The following is an 11007-nucleotide window of genomic DNA, read 5'->3' on the forward strand; positions in this document are numbered from 1 at the left end:
GCAGTCCATGTTCACGGCACGGTGAGCTACTGCTGAGGACGGATGTGACTCCGATTAATCTCTGGATGAGGAATCTTCTGCTGCGAAGAACACACTTTCCAGCACGTTAACGCACGAACCACAGTTCTGTGTGAGTGACAGTTCTCGAATGCGGAATTCCAGCGCACTCATGTTCAAGAGGCTCGACGTTCTCGACGTAGAAATTGGTCACAAATACTCACTGCCATTTTCGTTTTCGCCGGATTAGAGCCCGGAAGTGCGCGTATTACATGCGTCCTCGAGAGATGGCGCGGGGTCATGCCATTGTTGACAGACTGCCCGGTTTCCTACTATGTCCCTGGACATGCAATTATGGAAAATTCGATTACAGAAAAACTAAAGCGATTTCAGCGGAGTTCTTTGATATTTGAACTTTTGAAGGTTCAAGCTTTTCGCTGAACATAAAGTTTCGATAGGTTTATATTCACTTTTCGGTCCCTTTAAGATACGAAGCGTTGCAGGTGGTTTAATTGTTTCCACACCTGTTTCCTTAAGAACTGAACGCTTTTCTTGCCGTGTAGCTTGTTACAGCACGTGCGAAATGAGTGTGCACGAGACAATAGAAACCACATGAAATTATTTTACGGGACACTTTCACCGCCCATTCATGGAACCCGGCCCCTTCCGACTTGTTTCGGTTTCAGTATGTCTACCAACGTCACGATGACGTTTCTCGGGTAGAGGTTTATCGCAGATGACTTTAAATTTGTGATTGCGAGTGTGTAAGACTTTGTTTTGTGTTGTTGCTGTTTCTTTCTTTCTTTCCTTTTCTTTCTTTTTTTGGCGCGATACTTTGGCTAAAATCTACAAGGGCTCTTTCCGCTAGATACCCTCCGGTGTTTTGGATTTCGATTAATGGTTTCTAATTTAATTAGTCCATTTACACTTACACCCAACTGTAACCTCAAGACGTCACATGGAATTTCTTAAATGCAAGCCACAGCAATAGTGTACCAAGCTGCTGGCATCCTCAGCGTTGTTCAAACCCACAACCTTCTAATCAGCACACATCTTCATCACTGATTTTATTTTGGAGCATGAACGGTGCAAAACACAAACTTGAACATCACGTGGCTTCCACCGGGCATTCTACGAAGCAGCAGTTGTTCTCAGGTCCTTTTGGGCATAAGTCTATCTTCGAAGTTGTAAGAAGAATATAACTAGGGAGTGCATTTCTCAGGTTAAATGCCTTTCTCAGATTCGGGGGGTAAAAATTGGGCGCTATTTTGAAACCTGTAATTCGGGGAGAAATCGGGCGATCCCTAGTAAAAAAACAGCCTGGATCCACTGTGGAACCAGCCTGGAAAAGCCATTCCTGGCTGGAGCTAGCCTGGCTAACGTTGTTTCAATGCTGGGTCCAGCGCTGTTTGAATTTCCATTCTGCAACCATCCAACTTCCATTCGGAAACCAGATGGTTCCCTGATGGAACGAAGGTGGAAATGGGATGTTCCAGCGAGTACGCTGGGTTGTGCGAGATTCTTGGCTGTGAACGCTGTGGAGATAATCTTGGCTTAAATAAAGCAAACAAGAAGCCGAAATTAATTTCACAAATGTGTGCAAATAATTTATTTATGCCCAAATATAATAAAATAAATAAAATAATACTAAAATAAATAAATAAAACAATAATAAAAATAAATAAATACCCAAAAGTGTGCAAGGTTACGCACAGAACTCCACGTACATGACTAGATCGCAAAAACATGTTGATTGGCTTCACGCTGCAAGACGTGAGGTTTCCCGGTCTGTCAAACCGAAACTATAGCCATAATGATCTCATCGTAAAATGCGACTAACCGCCATCGGCATCAACTCTGAATCTGCTTTGAACTGGGAAGCGTCGGTTGTCGTGTTGGCGTCTAAGGTACAGCCTGATAATTTAGGTGTTCCCTCCTGCATTTCACCTTCGCCGACCGTGTAAAAATGCGAACGTCCTTGCATTTGTGTAGTCGTGTGCTCCGTTATGCATTTTGTTCCTGAACCCGTGCACGAGCTCTATTACGACAAAGGGTAAGCGGCGTGTGCAGTCAACGCCTCCTCTATAAATGAATGCCTGACAGATCGCGCGCTTACCAATGGAACGGAACGAGCCCTGGCGAAGGCTCGGTTTCCCTCGAGCGACGAGAGATGGCGGTAGGCCCCGTGACTATACCAGTCCTCCTCAGGTACCCGCGGACGCGGCTATAGAGTATGTACCACTGCGCCCATACACCATGTTGCAAGCCCATTGGCCTAGACTGTGCGTGCGCTCCGATTGGTCGAGAACGTTTTGAAATCGCATTTTGTACGCGCGCATGTGCGTACAGCGTCTCGGCCGTTTCAGCATAGTTTCGAAATAGCATGGCCGGCATGTCGTCCTCCTGTGTTCGCTGGTGTCAATCGACAGAACAGTTTGCAGAAATATGTTCGCGGATTTATTCGTGCGTTATTGTGAGTCTACGCGTGCTGTGCTGTTCCTGGACACAACTATTATCCCACGAACAATTTGTCAACTGCGGTACCGGAATGCTTCATGAGTTGGAGCGTGAAGAACAAGTTCGAGCGCCGTTGGATTTCGAGGACTGTCAACAAACACAGGATTACGTGCCACAGAAGCGCTTTTCGCTTCGCTATAATGGATGCACCGCAGGCAGCGAAAGAAGACGCTCATCATGAAATGGTACGCACTCATGAGACTGCTCTCGGTATTAGGAGTTGAACGGTGTGTTCGTTCTGCTTCATGTTCGAACTTTGTCCCAGTGTGTCAGCAACGCAGTGGGCTTTGTACGCCCAGGACACCCATGTATCAGATCTTTGAATTAGTGCTTTGTATCAAATAAATCTTTATTTTACCCCAAAATCGCTTTAGTTATTTTGAATACCGAGTAACGGCGGCAGTCTTGAAATCCAGTAGAAGTCGATGGTAGCCAGGACCGACCGAAAAGCCAGCCAGACATGGGGGCTCCTGATTGGCCGACTGGTTGTGCATAATATCCACCATGTCGCAATTTCATTGGTCGTGTGCCCAGTGTTGTGTGAATTATCTCAAACTATGGGCTCTATGGGGAGCTGTTGGAGCCTGACTATACTCGGGACAGGACCGCCGGTCTCTGTACTTGTTTCGCTCGCTCCCGGCTCTTTTTAGTGCTCTTCCGTTTGTGTAAACTGCGGAATGATTGGAGAACGAACAGCTTTATCGTTTAATTATGTGCAAACTGTGCGTAAGTGTTTTGTTAGGCCCTGACATGAATGACTTGCATGAGAGCAGGTTTGACCTGAGCACCCGGGATGTACCCGGGCGTTGGTGCAGTACAGTTGATCCTCAAGTCCTAAACCAAGAGGTACAGTAGTGACCCGATACTTATCTATAGTTATCTGAGCTGCCATCATGATGTGTCATTGTCCCGCTTGCACGGGGCAGATTTACTTTGTCGGACAGTTCAATGAGAACGAGCGCCTGACAAGTGACCTTTGTGATTTTTGCACATGCTCAAACTTTGCATCAAATTGTGTGATATCGCATTATCGTCTCATAGTGTTGCCACTGTTTCTGCATGTACACTATTTGTAGTATACTTGTTATCATACCTGTTATGGGGTATTAGTTATTCTTATTAAAATAAATATTTGAATTTATTGCTGATTGTCACTTTGTTCATTTAGCGTGTTTCCAGTTTCTGCTTTGTGCAGCAATTTATCTTCTATAAGTTGCTTCTACTTGAGCGGAACCTCCTGCCTTGGAACATGGGTTCCACCAGAAGGTGGGCTAAGTGGAAGCACTCCTACATCGGGACACGATATTCCGGCTGGAGACATGCTGCATATCCAGCCTTGTTCCAGCCTGTATCCACTGTGGAACTGGTTCTAGACCACTCTTGCTCCGGCTGGATGCAGCCTGTTTCCAGCCTGGGGCAAACCCGTTTCCAGGCTAGATCCAGTTAAATTCCAGGCCGGAACCAGCCTGCTTCCAGGCTTGACCCAGTTATATTCCAGGCTGGAACCAGTCCAATAATCCAGCAGGAATTCCCACTGCATTTCCAGCTGGAATTTTTACTAGGGACAATTGTGCCTTACGGTGTTATTCGAGTGTTTTTGTTTCTCGTCTTGTTCATTAAAACTTTCCTATATTATTTCCTATTCCTATCTCTATATTTCCTATATAAGGGGTTAATATTGGGATTGTATCTCATTACGGCCAATGTCTCAATACGGCCGAAAGTCTCAATACGGCCGATAATCCTTTAATCCCCAAGTGTCTCATTACGGCCAAAGTCTCAATACGGCCGAAGGCAGTCTCATTACGGCCGAAGATGTCTCATAACGGCCAAATGTGAAAATGTGTATTGTAACCTGCATTAATATGCAATGTCACAGCCAGGTATGGATAGATATTCAGCAGGGTATAAGGCATGCACTGTGCCCTTATCATATTTATATACACATATTGCGAGACAAACGGTATGTTATCATACCACAGCACAATGCAACATATTGTGTAATGTGTACTCCCACAAGGTAGTGTTGAAGTTGCTGTGAAGCAGGCTACTATGTGGAGTTAGCTACTTGTAGAGAGCTAGATGAATATTGGCTTTGTTGTGACGCTTTTGGAGCCATCCTACAGTCACTGGCCAAGACGGAACACCTATCTCAGTCGATGTCAGTTTATTTCCATTCGCCTTACAATTGTACAATTCTTGCTTCTGGAATGAGTAAACCTGCAAGAAGTGAAGAGCAACCATGAATAGGCTAGAATATTAAAAAAACAAAAAAAGAAAAAAAAACAAGCATTTGTCTCTACATGGCTGGTTTTAATGTGCACAAGCTGCACATGTGTTGATACGTGTTTGTTATTTCATACAAGGTTAACATAAATCTTCATCTAGACAAAAGAATGACAAGCCTTAAAAATGTGACTTCCAGGTAAACACAGCATGACCATGATATGAATATAGGTTCAGTAGTTCATTCCTTTAATGGAAACATGTGAATATCAAATAGTGATACATTACAATTCATGAAATGATGAATGCATAACTTTCCATTTCTGGTTTCTTTTTTATAAAGGTAGTGCACTAATTAACATTTGTGCACTACTACAAAATTTCTCACTTCACAACAGAACCTTATGATGATCTTAACAGCTCACCTCTTCGGCCAGGACTCCCTGGGCAGCAACATCCTATTAGCCATGTTGTTGTTTTTCTTTTTCGGAATCCTCCGTGCAGCCACATACCATGCCTGGAATGGAAAACCAGCTATAAATAACAATGTATTTGAATGACTTCCTCTTGAAGTATTTATTCTAATCAGATATGCTTTTGTGCCTAGTATGGTGCGCGAAGGCACATAAGTACAACATTTGCAGACGTTCGACGTAACCAGTTCAAGGAGATCAATTCAAGTACGCCGACTTGCGCTTTTATTTTTGAAGAAATACGACGACAAATTTTAACAAATTAAATATGGCTCACAATGATACGAGTAAATGCTGCTGTACGGTGATGCATTGTCGGTATCTTATCGTCTTCGAATAAATTTGTTGTTCCTAAACGCGCAACCAACTAGAAACAACGCAAACCTACGAACAGATACCGAGTTACATCTATTACAGGCACTTCGGCTGTTTTGATTCATTTAAATTACTCGTATGAGAATCCAACTATGTGTGGACAGCACACTACTAATCCAGACACCCTACGAAAGCATTACTCACCAGAATTCCTGCTGGACTTGGTCTTGGTCAACACTGCGCGATATACGTTGGGGCTGTGGCGATTCATTCAACTCGATTTTTACCGGAACAGCAGGCGCTGCTCGAAAGACAACGACGGAAAATAGAGAGCCGCTATAAAGTCCGCTAATTTGCACATTACAGCACTACAAATCGATATATGAACACGTCGTAAACAGCAACCACTCGCTCACACAAGAAACGAGGTACCCAACGTTGCTAGACACCATCCGAACTCCAAAGTGAGAGTAGCAAAACAACAAGATATCAAAACACGAAAGGAAGAGTATTTATCCCCCCTCTCTTCTATAGCATGCAAAACCTGATTTGCGCTGAGATGAACATATACGTTTATGACGCGAGTAATTTTCACTTTTCACTGATCCAAAGGAGGTCACGTGGGATTGCTTGGCGTTTGCGGCAATGAAAATGGCGAAACGAAACTTGTGAATCGTGCATTTGCTCTTCATGGTAGCTGCCAGAAAATCGAATCAAGCTTATGGGACACTGGACTACAGGTATGTTGGCATCTTTTTCATTCCTGCATATCATTTCACATTACATTATACGTGAATACATGGTGTCATGTCATGGGTGTCGTGTCTCACGATGCTGGGGAAGTAGTTGTAGTTGCATGGGGAAGTGTGCATGGTTGTAGACTTTTAATTTTGGATCGCGTAATCGAAATATCGGCACCTTTCGCATTGTGGCTTGCATGTGACCAACCAAGTGCTGTTCCCTTACTAGCGCTTCCTGCAAACGACAAAACGAAACATGTGGGAATGTATATTTTTGATTACTCATATATAACAAGAAAATGTTTCGTTTTCAGGTTGCTGCCACTACTCCATGTGCCCGCAATTGTCTTGCGTGTATGATTACACTAACGACGTCGCCCACCACGGCGGAAGTGTTTTGCGTACACGCGTTTCAGCATGAAGCCTGCAGGTAACATCTGATGCTTACCCTTCGGGTATTCTGAATTTACATATTGCAGCTTAGAGGAATTCCGAATGCCCAGAGTGACACACACTTATAACATTGTGACATCAGTGCAGTGGCATAAGCCCTAATGTAGTGCCCCACGAAAATGAACGAGGGGCAGTGGTTTATCCAGAAACCCAAGCACGAGAGGGGTGTTGGAAAAAATTGTGGGGGGAGGTCATCATTATAGTTACGTCATTACAGCTTAACATATCATTACAGACGTATCTGAAGCTGAAATCACAAGGGCACCCCCTGTAGGGGGTGCACAGGCAAAAAAGTTAGGGGGTGTAGGGGGGTCTGGGTAAAGCACTGACGAGGGCGACTCCTCCACCCCATGTCAAGCCTCATAAAACACCTCCTGAAATACTTTCCTGGCTATGCAGCTGCATCATTATGACGTAATTGTCATTGTTGTCCATAATTCTTGAATATGTTTTGAATATATGAAAAAAAAAAGTCTGCTTGACAGCATATGTCTCATGGTCATCATCAAACAAAAGCATATGTCATTTTGTTCTGTGCCTTATGTACTTTTTTTAAATTTCAGGTGGACGTAAATTGTAGAAGGCAGCTAGTGGGGGAGAAGATCATGGTCATAGGTCATATGGCTCCTGGGGCTCCCTTGTGGAGTAATTTTCAGAACACACACACAGTTCGCTCACAGAACCAACGAGTAGGATGTTGCTTGAATACTGAGAGAAAATGGCGTAACACATACAAATATCGTGTGACACATATGACAATAAAAACATTTTTCACGAGGGATGCATGAAACACTGTCGCAATATTGTGTGCATGAACCATTGTGTGTGACACAAGCCGTGGGGGCACACCGCCTCGGACACATTTTGGAAAGCATAAAACACAGTATATACACAGCTAATATGGTGGATGCTTCTTTTTTCTTTTTGGCCGTTATGAGACATCTTCGGCCGTAATGAGACTACCTTCGGCCGTATTGAGACTTTGGCCGTAACGAGACACTTGGGGATTAAATGATTTTCGGCCGTAATGAGACTTTCGGCCGTAATGAGACTTGGGCCGTAATGAGACTTCGGCCGTAATGAGATGTTACCAATATTGGAACAAATAATGGGCTGACATTGCCAATATCGGTGCAATATTGGGCCAAGGCATTGCGCTGCTTGGGAGTGCGGACACATATGGATGTATTGCTGGGAACCTAAGTGACCCACTCTTACACGTAGATGGGTAGAAATCCAGCGAACCAGTAGAATGTAGGAAGGGAGTTGCCTCAAGACAGAAGCCGCCGATATTTCGAACAGAGACTGTTCTTCTTCTGGGCACCGTCCTCATCATTGGCATGGTATTTAAAGGGTTAGGTGTGACGTGTTTAAAGGTTCATGCGAATTGTGGGTCAACAGCCCGGAGGGAAGAAAGTTTCCGTACGGGCTTCTACGGCCCGAGTGAATGGCTGCTTTGTTAGAGTGTGGAGGGGATTATGTGAACGTAGTGATCTAGGCTACAGACCGGTTACAGAAAAATGGAAGGTTCACGAACACGTGGACGAAACGGGACAACAGGCAAGAATTGGCAAGCATAGCTGAATATAAGGAGGCTAGTGGTTACGTGGGGAAAATTCCAGAACCAGCAAAGGTTTTTTTTTAATAGTTGTAATGCAAAGTTGTGGCATGCAATAAAGAAAGTAGAAAGCAGTGGCCATGCAGAACATAACAGATGATAATGGAGGTAGAAGGGAAAATCATATTTTATTTCTGAAGTGTTTCTAGGGTGCCTTGTGATTTGTTGATACCGGACGGGTGAAGAGCGTTGAACTTGTATATGAGGTAAGACTCCCCATCACGTCTGTCACGTGTGGATCTAAACCCGGTTTCTAGAATACATAGTTTAATGTTGTCAAAATTGTGTCCAGGAACGTTAAAGTGTTCGGCGACTACTTTGGGGAGTTTGTTGGACGTGTCGGTTCTGTGTCCGGTAAGGCGGTTGTTCATTTGTTGGCCGGTTTTACCAATGTATTGCATAGAGCAGTCGCCGCATTCAATGCAGTATATGACATTGGAGCTTGTGCATGTGAATGCGTGGTTAACGGGGTGGGTGTAATTGCTCGCAGTGCTTTTGATGGAGTTAGCGTGTTGAACGTGCTTGCATGTTTTGCAGCGCGGGATGTTGCAGGTTCGTGTTCCCGTGTACGGGGTGCTCGTTGTGCTGATTTTGGCATTGACCAAGGAGTCTGCCAGGTTTTTTGCGCGTCGGTATGTCACCTGTATGGGATTTGTGAATATATTGCTAAGTCGGTCACTGCTTTGGAGGAGGGGCTCGTGCTTCTGTAGAATGGCTTTGATGTTTGAAAGTGCGTTGGAATATCTTGTGATGAAGCTTATTTGGCACGCGTGAGGATTTTTTCGTTTTTTCCAGAACCTCGTCTCGATTGAGTGTGAGTGCCTTGCGACGGAATTCGGTTACGAGGGAGTCTGGATAGTCCCTTTGGGCAAGTGTACTGCAGAGTTCGTCGAGCTTCTCAGCGTAATCTGTGTCGTTTGAACAAATTCTGCGTAGTCTTACACTCTGCCCATTAGGAACTCCAACCTTACAGTGACGCGGGTGGTGACTCTTAAAGTGAAGGTATTGTTGTTTGTCAGTTGGCTTTTTGTACAGGGTTGTGATGAGGTTGCCGTTGTCTAGTGATATTGTGGTGTCGAGGAAGTTAATTAAGTGAGTTGACTGTTGAGATGTGAACTTTATATTGCTATGCGCGGTGTTCAGTAGATCTATGAACTTTTGAAATTCATGTTCCCCGTGTTCCCATATTATCAGTATATCATCGATGTATCGAAGGTACACCGTGGGTTTTAATGAGAGGGCGCTGAGAACTTTGTTTGCAAGCACGTTCAACACGCTAACTCCATCAAAAGCACTGCGAGCAATTACACCCACCCCGTTAACCACGCATTCACATGCACAAGCTCCAATGTCATATACTGCATTGAATGCGGCGACTGCTCTATGCAATACATTGGTGAAACCGGCCAACAAATGAACAACCGCCTTACCGGACACAGAACCGACACATCCAACAAACTCCGCAAAGCAGTCGCCGAACACTTTAACGTTCCTGGTCACAATTTTGACAACATTAAACTATATATTCTAGAAACCGGGTTTAGATCCACACGTGACAGACGTGATAGGGAGTCTTATCTCATATACAAGTTCAACGCTCTTCACCAGTCCGGTATCAACAAATCACAAGTCACCCTAGAAACACTTCAGAAATAAAATATGCTTTTACCTTGTACCTCCATTATCATCTGTTATGTTCTGCATGGCCACTGCTTTCTACTTTCTTTATTGCATGCCACAACTTTGCATTACAAATATTAAAAAAAAAAAAACCTTTGCTGGTTCTGGAATTTTCCCCACGTAACCACTAGCCTCTTTATCTTCCGCTATGCTTGCCAATTCTTGCCTGTTGTCCCGTTTCGTCCACGTGTTCGTGAACCTTCCATTTTTCTGTAACCGGTCTGTAGCCTAGATTACTACGTTCACATAATCCCCTCCACACTCTAACAAAGCAGCCATTCACTCCGGCCGTAGAAGCCCGTACGGAACCTTTCTTCCCTCCGGGCTGTTGACCCACAATTCGCATGAACCTTTAAACACGTCACACCTAACCCTTTAAATACCATGCCAATGATGAGGACGATGCCCAGAAGAAGAACAGTCTCTGTTCGAAATATCGGCGGCTTCTGTCCTGAGGCAACTCCCTTCCTCCACTCTTACACGTGTTACCTTTGTTCGTCCTGAGTGGAAACATCACGTGAGGTTTTCATAAAGTGACTGAAATTTGGGGAGAAAGTGGGTTTAACCCGAATTGGTGGGTGGTCAGTTCGGGGGGCAATAACCGGGCAGAATCGGGTTTGACCCGAAAAACTCACTTCCCAAATGTAAGGCGTGCGTCTTGGATAACCGTTGCGAAGCCACAGACACCGGCGGATAACGGTACTTGTTCGGTAGGGAGTTTGGAGTTTTCTGGCGCAAGGATGTATCTTCTTGTTTGGCAGGGAGATCAGGTTGCCCGGCTGCTGAGTTGTCCTTGTGCTTTTGTGGCACTTATCCAAGATGAACACTTGATCTTGTTGGCACTACCTCAAGGAACCTACCTGTACCCCAACAACACGTTGACACGTGTGTACCTTTCGTGGGAATCCATAAGGCAAGCTCGACTCTGTCAAGTTTTCAGAACCACAAGCCACTCTCTCTGTAACCACGATTCAGAATCACGAAGACA

The 11007-nt window shown here is 44.6% G+C and overlaps 2 long non-coding RNA genes across 2 annotated transcripts; one reads left to right on the forward strand and one right to left on the reverse strand.

Annotated features, from left to right (window-relative positions):
• Positions 1-4662: 4662 nt before the first annotated feature.
• Positions 4663-6014, reverse strand: LOC135371981 (uncharacterized). The gene is made up of 3 exons (XR_010415741.1): positions 5733-6014; positions 5166-5257; positions 4663-4734 (listed from the first exon to the last, which is right to left on the reverse strand). It is a non-coding gene; the product is annotated as an uncharacterized LOC135371981 (long non-coding RNA).
• A 167-nt stretch (positions 6015-6181) lies between these two features.
• LOC135371982 (uncharacterized) lies at positions 6182-7722 on the forward strand. Its single transcript, XR_010415742.1, has 3 exons — positions 6182-6268; positions 6583-6698; positions 7285-7722. It is a non-coding gene; the product is annotated as an uncharacterized LOC135371982 (long non-coding RNA).
• The last annotated feature ends 3285 nt before the right edge of the window (positions 7723-11007 follow it).

This window comes from Ornithodoros turicata, unplaced genomic scaffold (genome assembly GCF_037126465.1).
Source record: "Ornithodoros turicata isolate Travis unplaced genomic scaffold, ASM3712646v1 Chromosome124, whole genome shotgun sequence".
Taxonomy (NCBI): Eukaryota; Metazoa; Arthropoda; class Arachnida; order Ixodida; family Argasidae; genus Ornithodoros; species Ornithodoros turicata.